This window comes from Bos taurus, chromosome 13 (genome assembly GCF_002263795.3).
Source record: "Bos taurus isolate L1 Dominette 01449 registration number 42190680 breed Hereford chromosome 13, ARS-UCD2.0, whole genome shotgun sequence".
In the NCBI taxonomy this organism is placed as follows: domain Eukaryota; kingdom Metazoa; phylum Chordata; class Mammalia; order Artiodactyla; family Bovidae; genus Bos; species Bos taurus.
Window position 1 is genome coordinate 5,428,409 of NC_037340.1, and position 12,598 is coordinate 5,441,006.

Here is a 12,598-nt window from a genome sequence, read left to right on the forward strand (position 1 = left end):
CTCCAAAATCACTGCAGATGGTGATTGTAGCCATGAAATTAAAAGACGCTTACTTCTTGGAAGGAAAGTTATGACCAACCTAGATAGCATATTCAAAAGCAGAGACATTACTTTGCCAACAAAGGTTCGTCTAGTTAAGGCTATGGTTTTTCCTGTGGTCATGTATGGATGTGAGAGTTGGACTGTGAAGAATGCTGAGCGCCGAAGAATTGATGCTTTTGAACTGTGGTGTTAGAGAAGACTCTTGAGAGTCCCTTGGACTGCAAGGAGATCCAACCAGTCCATTCTGAAGGAGATCAGCCCTAGGATTTCTTTGGAAGGAATGATGCTAAAGGTGAAACTCCAGTACTTTGGCCACCTCATGCGAAGAGTTGACTCATTGGAAAGACTCTGATGCTGGAGAGATTAGGGGCAGGAGGAGAAGGGGACGCCAGAGGATGAGATGGCTGGATGGTATCACTGACTCGATGGATGTGAGTCTGGGTGAACTCCGGGAGTTGGTGATGTACAGGGAGACCTGGCGCGCTGCGATTCATGGGGTTGCAAAGAGTCGGACACGACTGAGCGACTGATCTGATCTGGTCTGAACCACCTTTAACTCATGAACAAGAGTTGAATGGAAGTGCAGAGAAATCAGTTTTCCTGGGAGCTCAGATCATTAACTCCTCATTGCCATATTCAGACTGATATTGAAGAAAGTAGGGAAAACCATTAGCCCATTCAGGTATGACCTAAATCAAATCCCTTATGATTATACAGTGGAAGTAACAAATAGATTCAAGGGATTAGATCTGACAGAGTGCCTGAAGAACTATGGACAGAGGTTCGTGACATTGTACAGGAGGTGATGATCAAGACCATCCACAAGAAAAAGAAATGCAAAAAGGCAAAATGCTTATTTGGGGAGGCCTTACAAATAGCTGAGTAAAGAAGAGAAGCTAAAGGCAAAGAATAAAAGGAAAGATATACTCATCTGAATGCAGAGTTCCAAAGAACAGGAAGGAGTGATAAGAAAGCCTTCCTCAGTGATCAATGCAAAAAATACAGGAGAACAATAGAATAGGAAAGACTAGAGATCTCTTCAAGAAAATTAGAGAAACCAAGGGAATATTTCATGCAAAGATGGGCCCAATAAAGGACAGAAACAGTATGGACCTAATAAGCAGAAGATATTAACAGGTGGCAAGAATACACAGAAGAACTATTGAAAGAAATAAAAGATCTTCATAATCCAGATAACCATGATGATGTGATCACTCACCTAGAGCCACACATCCTGGAATACGAAGTCAAGTGGGCCTTAGGAAGCATCATGACAAATAAAGCTAGTGGAGGTGATGGAATTCCAGTTGAGCTATTTCAAGTCCTAAAAGATGATGCTGTGAAAATGCTTCATTCAATATGCCAGCAAATTTGGAAAACTCAGCAATGGCCACCTGACTTGCCTCTTGAGAAATCTGTATGCAGGTCAGGAAGCAACAGAACTGGACATGGAACAACAGACTGGTTCTAAATAGGAAAAGGAGTACATTAAGGCTGTATATTGTCACCCTGCTTATTTAACTTATATGCAGAGTACATCATGAGAAATGTTGGGCTTAATGAAACACAAGCTGGAGTCAAGATTGCTGGGAGAGATATCAATAACCTCAGACAAGTAGATGACACCACCTTTATGGCAGAAAGCAAAGAGGAACTGAAGAACCTCTTGATGAAAGTGAAGGAGAAGAGGGAAAAAGCTGGCTTAAAACTCCACACTCAAAAAATGAAGATTATGACATCCAGTCCCATCACTTCATGGCAAATAGATGGGGAAATAACAGAAACAGTGTCAGATTTTATTTTCTTGGGCTCCAAAATCACTGCAGATGGTGACTGCAGCCATGAAATTAAAAGATGCTTGCTCCTTGGAAGGAAAGCTGTGAAAAACCTAGACAGCATATTAAAAAGTAGAGACAATACTTTGCCGACAAAGGTCTGTCTAGTCAAAGCCAGTTTTTCTAGAATTGATGCTTTTGAACTGTGGTGTTGGAGAAGACTCTTCAGAGTTCCTTGGACTGCAAGGAGATCAACCAGTCAATCTTAAAGGAAATCAGTCCTGGATTTTCATTGGAAGGAGTGATGCTGAAGCTGAAACTCCAATACTTTGGCTACCTCATGCGAAGAGCCGAAACATTGGAAACGACCCTGATGCTGGGAGGGATTGGGGGCAGGAGGAGAAGGAGATGACAGGATGAGATGGCTGGATGGCGTCACTGACTCGATGGACATGAGTTTGAGCAAGCTCTGGGAGTCGGTGATGGACAGGGAAGTCTGGTGTCTGCAATTCATGGGATCGCAAAGAGTCAGACACGACTGAGTGACTGAACTGAACTGAACTGGGAGCAGAACCTCATTCTTTATGGTCTAGAGGAGAATCAGTGCATAATGATTCCAGCTCCCCCACCCACAGCACCGAGCTCCCGTTCAGTGTTTCACTTCCCCATGTTTCACGTCCCCATCAGTGTTTCCTTGGACCACCTCCAAAGACACTACTTGCACTTAAATTCTGTTTGGAGGGCTTGGTTTCTGCGGAAAATCAATCCAAGACTGTCCAGTAGGATACAACTTCTTGCTATCACATTCCAGAATATTCCCAACTTACAAAGCTAACCTTGGAAGAATTAGACTCCTCAGGGCTTCTTCTATTCCAAGTTATTTGATCAGCAATAATACCTTTTCCAGCTTTATGGGGAGCTGCTCAGTAATAACCCTTTTGAGAATGGCAAACAGAGCAATATAAGTAGGTGGTGTTTTCTTCATCTATTTTTTGTCATTACTCATGTAGGCTTAGAATGTTGCATGGTAATTCACAGCTCCATGAACTGTAATTTACTCTTGTAAGGTTATAGTCTAGTAACAAACAACTTACAATGCCTGTTTAAAGAGAAAAAGGATAAAGGTTTCTATAGGATTCTGAACCTCCAAATAAGCCAAGTAAGTAAACCCAGAGAAGGAAATGTACTTGCTTATATTTCTTAAAAACACAGCTCAGTCAAATAACCAAGTGATAAAATCCAATGCCTTTTACTTTAAAGTCTGGTTTTAAGAAAATCTCTCTATATTACTCTTTAGCATGTTTTCCTGAAAATTCAATCAGAAATTATTTTATATGATGAATTGAGCCATTAATTACAAATAAATACATTGGAAAACACACATGTGAACTACAAATGTTAAATGGATAACAGACAAGTAGGGAGTATTTATCAACACTGTATGTACATAAGCATTGGTTCACTTAATGATTTTGAAATCAGGTTAAGAATTTTGATGAAATATAAAGCATTTGAAACATTTTTGGAACTCAATACAATGCACAGTCTTTTGAACGTATTATATCAGTTTACTGATTGTTGGGCTGATCAAAGATTGTATTTGTTTTTGCTATTCATCTATAGAATCAATTTTTAAAAGAGGTTTTAAAAGTATAAAAATGACTAAACCCCAAAGAAAAGTTCTGTAAGACAAAAGGATACTAGCAACACTCAGAGAAAGAGAAATCCTATCTACAATAGGAGAAGATATTCAACATTGCAATACCCAGAGCAGATTTATAAAAAACAAACAACAACAACATACCCTGCAGAGTAAGAGCAACTGGAAATACACAGAATCAAGTGTGATAAGACTAATCAAATAGGACCAAGGCATGGCAGATTGAATGAATCTACCTGTATCCCCTCTGGGCTTGCCAGTGGCTTACTTTGGCCAATGAAACAGTGTCAACTTCATGCAGTCAGATGCTTTAAAATATGCCTTCATACTTTTAGTTTTTGGAAGGCCACCACTGCTGTGAGAACACACTGGGCTAGCCTGCTGGAAGATCAGAGACCACAAGGAGCAGCGCTGGGTTATTCCAGTTGTCCAGTCTAGACCAGCTAGCCTCCAGACACCCACCCTACCAGCTAAATCAGGATGCTTGAGATTGTTCAGGCAAGATTAGGCAAGCCTGGCCCAGAGCAGAATTGCAGAGCAGACTCGGAGGCTTGATGGAAGTATTGATAATAAAGGTTGTTGTTTTAAATTCACTAACTCTTAAAGTGGTTTGTTACTAAGCAGTATTAGAATATATCTAATATATGAAGCACAGATAATCAACAATCACAGAGTAGAAACCAGGAGGGAAATATTTGTCATGAATGTGGGTTAGCTCTTATATTTTCAGTAAGAAGTTGGACACAAGAGTTAAACATATTAAATAAATGCAGATATCATAGAAAAATTTTGTGATTCCATTGTCAGAGGTAATTTCTCTATTAAGAGATTTGCTAAACAAACATAAAGTTAAAAATTCCAGGGAACAAATACAGAAATGTCATACTTAACAGTTCTCATTAAGAACTGAAGTTAAATCTTGACTGGAAATGTCCATGTTACAGCTGAATTCATGGCCAGATAACCAAAACTTGAAATCTTATTAGCAACCGTTAATTTTATTAAGAAATACTAGTGGACTTCCCTCAGAGAAGGCAATGGCACCCCACTCCAGTACTCTTGCCTGGAAAATCCCATGGACGGAGGAGCCTGGTAGGCTGCAGTCCATGGGGTCGCTAAGAGTCAGACACGACTGAGCGACTTCACTTTCACTTTTCACTTTCATGCATTGCAGAAGGAAATGGCAACCCACTCCAGTGTTCTTGCCTGGAGAATCCCAGGGATGGGGGAGCCTGGTGGGCTGCCGTCTATGGGGTCGCACAGAGTCGGACACGACTGAAGCGACTTAGCAGCAGCAGCAGCAGTGGACTTCCCTGCTGGTACAGTGGACAAGAATCCACCTGCCAATGCAGGGGACATGAGATTGATCTCTGATCGGGGAAGATCCCACGTGCCACAGAGCAGCTAAACCCAGGCATTGCAACTACTGAAGCCTGCACGCCCTGGAGCCCATGCTCCGCAACAAGAGAAGCCATCACAATGAGAAGCCCACACAGCAACGAGAGAGCAGACCCTTTCTCTGCTGTCCAAAAGCAGAGAAAGCCTGCAAGAAGCAACAAAGATCCAGTGCAGCCAAAAATAATTAAAATTTAAAAAAATACTAGTGATGTACATGTGCCATATATGGCACATCACTAGTATGTTTCAGCATGATTTTTAAATTCTATTGGTTTCAAGGACAATTGACACTGCTTTCATAACATTAAAGTTTTGATAATGTCTTAAATAAAACTGCTGCTGCTGCTGCTGCTAAGTCGCTTCAGTCGTGTCCGACTCTGTGCGACCCCATAGACGGCAGCCCACCAGGCTCCCCCGTCCCTGGGATTCTCCAGGCAAGAACACTGGAGTGGGTTGCCATTTCCTTCTGCAATGCATGAAAGTGAAAAGTGAAAGTGAAGTTGCTCAGTCGTGTCCGACTCTAGCAACCCCATGGACTGCAGCCCACCAGGCTCCTCCGTCCATGGGATTTTCCAGGCAAGAGTACTGGAGTGGGGTGCCGTTGCCTTTGTTGCATGTTAGAATCACCTGAATTTGTTTTTGAATTCCCAATGCCCAGCTGACACCCCAGAGCAAACACACTAGAATCATGGGACCATGACACACGTATCAACATCTTTTCATCTTCTCTCAGGTGATTCCACTGTGCAGCCACGTTTCAGAACCAAAGACCAAGTCCTAGATCTTTGCTGTCCAGTTCTATGGCACCTAGTCACAGGCAGCTACTATCAAGGACTATTTGAAACTGCTGTCTGTATTAGGATGAGCTATAAGAGGAAAATACGAACCAGATTTTGAAGATGCAGTATGAAAACAAATGTAAAATAGGCCATTAATAAATTTTTTACATTTATTACATGATGAAATGATAATATTTTGAATATCTGGATTAAATAAAAGACATTATTAAAGTTAATTCACCTAGTCTTACTCTTTAAAATGCTACTGGAAAATTTTAAATTTCATATGTAGCTAGAATTTGTGGCTACCACGTCTTTCCATTAGACAGCGCTCACCTCGACTCTCCCACTAAACTAGAATATAAATAATTTTAATATTCATGTGACTTTACAAACTGTTGCTTAATGAAGTATGTGTTTACATTGCAAACTAGATATAATATTCTGTAGGCAGTTCATTTTTAAAGAAATAACCCTCTGTAACCCAGTCCTGGGTTTGCCACACGGTTTTTATCATTGCTTATGCAAAATAATTTGTTGTTGTTTAGTTGCTAAGTCTGGAGAAGGAAATGGCAACCCACTCCAGTGTTCTTGCCTGGAGAATCCCAGGGACCAGGGAGCCCGGTGAGCTGCCGTCAATGGGGTCGCACAGAGTCGGACACGACTGAAGCGACTTAGCAGCAGCAGCAGCAGTTGCTAAGTCATGTCCAACTCTTTGTTACCCCATTGGCCGTAGCCCACCAGGCTCCTCTGTTCAAGGGACTTCCTAAGCAAGAATACTGAGTTGCCATTTCCTCCTCCAAGGGATCTTCCTGCCCAAGTATTGAACCTGCGTCTCCTGGGTCTTCTGCACTGGCAGGTAGATTCTTTACCACTGAGCCATCACAGGAGCCCTGATGGAAAGTTAACTTAGGATTTAAAATTACAAGTATAATTAAAATGTGCAAACTCATCATATTGAGAAGCTATGTGTCAATCAATGACATTTGTCAGTGGGATAAAATATTAAAAGGGAAGAGGAAGGTAGGATCTGAAAAAACAACAGCAAATGTGCCTGCTGGGCATTCTAATAAATTTTGATTTTTGATAATCAAATATTCTTATAGTAAGAAATAAGTTCACAGGTGGCTCAGTGGTAAAGAAGCTGCCTACCAATGCAGGAGACTTGTGTTCCATCCTTGGGTTGGTAAGATCCCCTGGAGAAGGAAATGGCAATCCACTCTAGTATTCTTGCCTGGGAAATCCCATGGACAGAGAAGCCTGGTGGGGTACAATCCATCGGGTCGCAAAAGAATTGGACACGACTGTTAGTGACTAAACAACATTGACAACAAGAAATAAGTATACTGCAATTCTCTTTATTGAATAGGCAACACTCAGGATATTAATCAAGTTGAATATTTTTAAAATAATAATTTTTTAAAATCACAGAAAAAAGACGCTGTGTATGAAACTGTAGTGTAGAGCTAATTGTGTTTTCAGCTAATTTTAAACCATTTAATGCCAGCACATTGCTTAAATTTGCAATGCACCATTCCAGGGTTGGTAATTTTTTTTAAAAATTAAAAAATTTGACTCAGCATGTATTTTTTAACTTATTTCACATGTCCTATTATTATCATTATTATTCATCAGATGATAATTAACACCCATGGCTGGAGGCCATTCCTTGCGATTTTATTAAAACTCTTCCTTTTCTAGTATAGAGTTTCCTTTAATCCCAGATTAATTTATTTCCCATTCACTGTGGCAAAGCTCCTGAAATGAATATATTCACAAATTCTTATGATAAAATTTAACATCCTGATTATTTAAAAATGACTAAAATTGCTGTGTATTTTCCCCAAAATCACTTGCTTCTGTCAGTCCTACAGTTGGCTTATTCTCATCCATGGTGGAATCTTTTATTCTCAGCCAAAAGGAAAAAGGAGGTCACATCATGGCAGCAGCTACAGGTAAACATGATGGCCATGTCTGGCCACCTGGTTTATAGTTTCCAACTCAATTATTCCTTGTCATTTTAGGAACACCAATCCCCACCATTTGCTATTGTCATGTTTGTTTTTTATGTATTTTCCTCATAAATCTTCATGAGATCAGGGGAATTTACCTTAGGTTTGTTTTTGTTTTCTGTTTTTAACTCTAAAGTAAATTCCCCTTTAAACAAAACAACAGCTTCGACATGAAAAGAAAGACAATGAAGAAAAGAGGAGCTTTCACCTCTGAATGGCTTGAAGAGGCCTGCCGCACCCTTTCTTATTATACCCTGTAAGCTCTGGAGTGAGTGAGTCAGGGGAATCAGAAGGTTATTTTATTTAATATTCATCACTTTGCTCAAAACGTTTTTAAAAGATACTCCTCTGTTCCACTGGTTTGCATCAAACCAAATTGTGCAAAACTGGGGCTCACAATGGAGGCAGGATGGGAAAGGGAGCCCCCAGCATCAGCCTCTTGAACGAGGTAACAAATAGCTCAATCATCTATGTTCCTCCTGAGGCTCTTGCCACATTCTGCCTTAAATTACAGCTATGGTTACTCACAGGCTATTTGATCAGTTCCCCGAGGTCAGGAATGTTGCCTAGTATGTAATAAATGGCAATATTTGTAGATTAAATGGGATATCTTATCCATTTTTGCATGCTCCTAATAGCTATAGGCTTGTCCCAAAAGGGATTCAATAAACGCACTGATTGAGTGCTATATCACGCACCTACTCTGAGGTTGGGAAGTATTTCCAGTGTAAACACTTTTAAGGTTTCTCTTTCCTAGTAGCCAGTAGAGTTAATTGAACTGGCACTTGAATTGAAATAAAATGCTCAGATGTGAATTCATATCTTTGCTTTGCATGTCTGGTACAGTGATCTTTAGCTAATGACTTATTAGGCATTTATTTGCAAATAATTAAAATCTTCATATGTTATCACCTTTTTGGTGTATCACCTTTTTCGGTATATCACAGCTAGAGAGACCAAAATTTTGTTATCTCTTAAATCAATTTTTAAAATTTAATAATATTACCCAGGGAACTGAGGAAAATCTCACAGGCTCAATAGCCACCTTCTCTCCTTTTTTGGTTTTTACCTTCGATATTCATTCAAAAGTAATAGTAGTTGCCATTTATTCAGACCCTAACATCTGCTGGGTGCCTTACTCATTTTTATTTAACTTTTCACAACAGTATAAATTAAAGATTATAATATCCACTTTTTAGATTCAGATGATAATTAACTTCCGTTATATTCATAACTACACAAGGTATATTACCCAGGGTTCTTTAGAGAAGCAGAACCAACTAGAGAGAGAGAAGAAGAGAGAGACTCATAAGGAATTGACTCACATGATTGCAGAGGCCAACAAGTCCAAAATCCTCAGGGTGAGCGGGAATGCTGGAGGCCCAGGGAAGAGTTGCAGTTCAAGTCCAGAATTCTTTTTTTTTCTCAAGGGAGTTCAGTGTTTTTCTGTTGTATAAGGCCACCCACATTATGGAATGCAATCTGCTTGACTCAAAGTCCACTGACTTAAATGTCAATCTCACCTGAAAAAAAAACAACTTCACATAGACATGCAGACAATATTTATCCAAATATCTGCGTACAGTGGTGGCCTAGCCAAATGGACACATAAAATTAACCATCATACAAGGTAAATATTATGATTCCATGCTACTGCAGGGGAACAAAACTTGCCATCCCAAATGTCTCTTTAGTATGCAGATTTTTTTCAAACTGAAAACAATCAAACCCAAAAGACTCAGGAAGAAACTTTGACCTTCCCCAAAACTGCAACAAATTTTAGTTAGGCACTTTCCTGGTGATCCAGTGGTTAGGACTCCACATTTCCAATGCAAGGGGTTTGGATTTGATACCTGGTTGGGGAACTAAGATCCTACATGATGTGCAATGAAGTCAAAAAAATTTTTTTTAATTATTTCAGATAAAAGGCATATTCCAGGAACAGCGCTATTACCAGAGACACCAGCCAAAAAAAATATGTGCTAAGGGCGGTAGGGGAATAGAGCTTACAGACTAGAGTCTACTCAGTGTCTTCTTGTCTCTGCGGGGCCTAGAAAACATTTATTTACCAAACATTTGCTTTTCCACCTTCATAAGAATTGTCTTCTTCCCCTCTGAAGTCCCAGCCACAATTGGTAACACCTTTTGTCTTTACACTGAAGATACTTAAGGTGGGGTTTGAGCCATTTTGGTGAGTTACTCAGTTTTTTTGGCTTTCTCCCATGAATACGATATTAAACTTTTGTTTTGATTTTCTCCTATTACTTTGTCTCAACCTAATTCATGGAAAAAGTAAGAGAGTTCCAGAAAAACATCTATTTCTGCTTTATTGACTATGCCAAAGCCTTTGACTGTGTGGATCACAGTAAACTGTGGAAAATTCTTCAAGAGATGGGAATACCAGATCACCTGATCTGCCTCTTGAGAAATTTGTATGCAGGTCAGGAAGCAACAGTTAAAACTGGACATGGAACAACAGATTGGTTCTAAATAGGAAAAGGAGTACATCAAGGCTGTATATTGTCACCCTGCTTATTTAACTTCTATGCAGAGTACATCATGAGAAACGCTGGACTGGAAGAAGCACAAGCTGGAATCAAGATTGCCAGGAGAAATATCAATAACCTCAGATATGCAGATGACACCACCCTTATGGCAGAACGTGAAGAGGAACTAAAAAGCCTTTTGATGAAAGTGAAAGTGGAGAGTGAAAAAGTTGGCTTAAAGCTCAACATTCAGAAAACGAAGATCATGGCATCTGTTTCATGGGAAATAGATAGGGAAACAGTGGAAACAGTGTCAGACTTTATTTTTCTGGGCTCCAAAATCACTGCAGATGGTGATTGTAGCCATGAAATTAAAAGACGCTTACTCCTTGCAAGGAAAGTTATAACCAACCTAGATAGCATATTCAAAAGCAGAGACCAACAAAGGTTCGTCTAGTCAAAGCTATGGTTTTTCCTGTGGTCATGTATGGATGTGAGAGTTGGACTGTGAAGAAGGCTGAGCACCAAAGAATTGATGCTTTTGAACTGTGGTGTTGGAGAAGACTCTTGAGAGTCCCTTGGACTGCAAGGAGATCCAACCAGTCCATTCTGAAGGAGATCAGCCCTGGGATTTCTTTGGAAGGAATGATGCTAAAGCTGAAACTCCAGTACTTTGGCCACTTCATGCGAAGAGTTGACTCATTGGAAAAGACTCTGATGCTGGGAGGGATTGGGGGCAGGAGGAGAAGGGGATGACAGAGGATGAGATGGCTGGATGGCATCATTGACTCGATGGACGTGACTCTCAGTGAACTCTGGGAGTTGGTGATGGACAGGGAGGCCTGGCGTGCTGCGATTCATGGGGTTGCAAAGAGTCGGACACGACTGAGCGACTGAACTGAACTGAATTCTTAGACCAGCCATAAGACGGGTAGAGTGAAATTTCTTCCTCCCTGACATAACCAACGAATACAGTAAGCACTGAACAATTGCACAACATCCAACAGTTTACTATGGAGGATCTGGAGTTTATAAAAGAACTTTTTGTTTTCCAAAATCCATTTATTTTTCATTTTGTGTACTATCTCCCAAATTAATGTTGCTATTGTTTTTCAATTAAGAAGAAGTATATTCTCCCAAGGCCAAATTCATTTTAAAAGAAGTATTGGGTTGGCCAAAAATTTTGTTCGGGATTTTCTATCACATCTTACGAAAAACCCAAATGAACTTTTTGGCCAACCCATGTTTAGGGTTTGTAGCTGTATATTTTGGCAACCCACTCCAGTACTCTTGCCTGGAAAATCAAAGCAGCCTGGTAGGCTACAGTCCATGGGGTCGCTCGGAGTCGGAGACGACTGAGCGACTTCACTTTCACTTTCATGCATTGGAGAAGGAAATGGCAACCCACTCCAGTATTCTTGCCTGGAGAATCAAAGGGACGGGGGAGCCTGGTGGGCTGCCGTCTATGGGGTGGCACAGAGTTGGACACGACTAAAGCGACCTAGCAGCAGCAGCTGTATATTTTAGAGGTCTAATTTATCCACTAATAAATATCTACCAAGGTTGATGATCAAGTCTAAAGAAGTAGGTATCGTCATGAGAAATAGAGAGCTATTTCTCAAACGAGCAGTGACAAAAACTAGGCTGTGACAGAACAAACAGTGACAAAATCTAGGGAATTCTCTCTTTCACAATCTCTGAAAACTTGTCCATGCATTCCCTGAGGCCAACACTTGAATTCAGGACCCTACTACTTCAATAGAATTTCCTTTCTGGTCTTCACTTTATGTTCCAAAATTCAGCATTAATCAGACCCCGACACCACCGGACCCTTCTCCCCGACATCTCTAGTAGTTACCAATCGTCTACTGAAAAAAGCCGAAAATTTGAAGTGAAGCATCAACAGTCTTTTCCAAAGGAGTATCAATTACCTTTCTAGCCACCGTTTTTGCCCTTCACTATGAACAAGACTGGGAGGGATTGGGGGCAGGAGGAGAAGGGGACAACAGAGGATGAGATGGCTGGATGGCATCACTGACTTGATGGACGTGAGTCTCAGTGAACTCCAGGAGGTGGTGATGGACAGGGAGGCCTAGCCAGTGCTGCGATTCATGGGGTCGCAAAGAGTAGGACACGACTGAGCAACTGACCTGATCTGATCTGATCTGATGAACAAGACATTCAGGTTTAATTTTGGCCCCAAGAAAAGTTCATGTATTATTTGATTTTGTGTGTATGTGTGTGTGTGATTTCTGCCTTTGCCTTGACCCAGGTGATCTTATCTTCTGACTCCATCTCTTTCCCCTTTAGGCTTCTCAAAATTTTCTCAAGACCCCAGCCAGAGGGAACTCTCATTCCCCAAATTGCTTAACAGTGTCGTTAAGGTTTGCAGGTTCAGGTACTGGGTAATACTCTGGCCACCTGAGGCGAAGAACTGACTCATTTG

General features: G+C 40.7%; 1 long non-coding RNA gene across 1 annotated transcript in view; it reads right to left on the minus strand.

Moving 5' to 3' along the window:
* Positions 1 to 9,185, minus strand: part of LOC132346872 (uncharacterized) — a 52,388-nt gene extending 43,203 nt beyond the window's left edge. The window contains exon 1 of the long non-coding RNA XR_009496830.1: positions 8,992 to 9,185. This is a non-coding gene — a long non-coding RNA (uncharacterized lncRNA). The remainder of the gene's footprint in view (positions 1 to 8,991) is intronic.
* Positions 9,186 to 12,598: the final 3,413 nt, after the last annotated feature.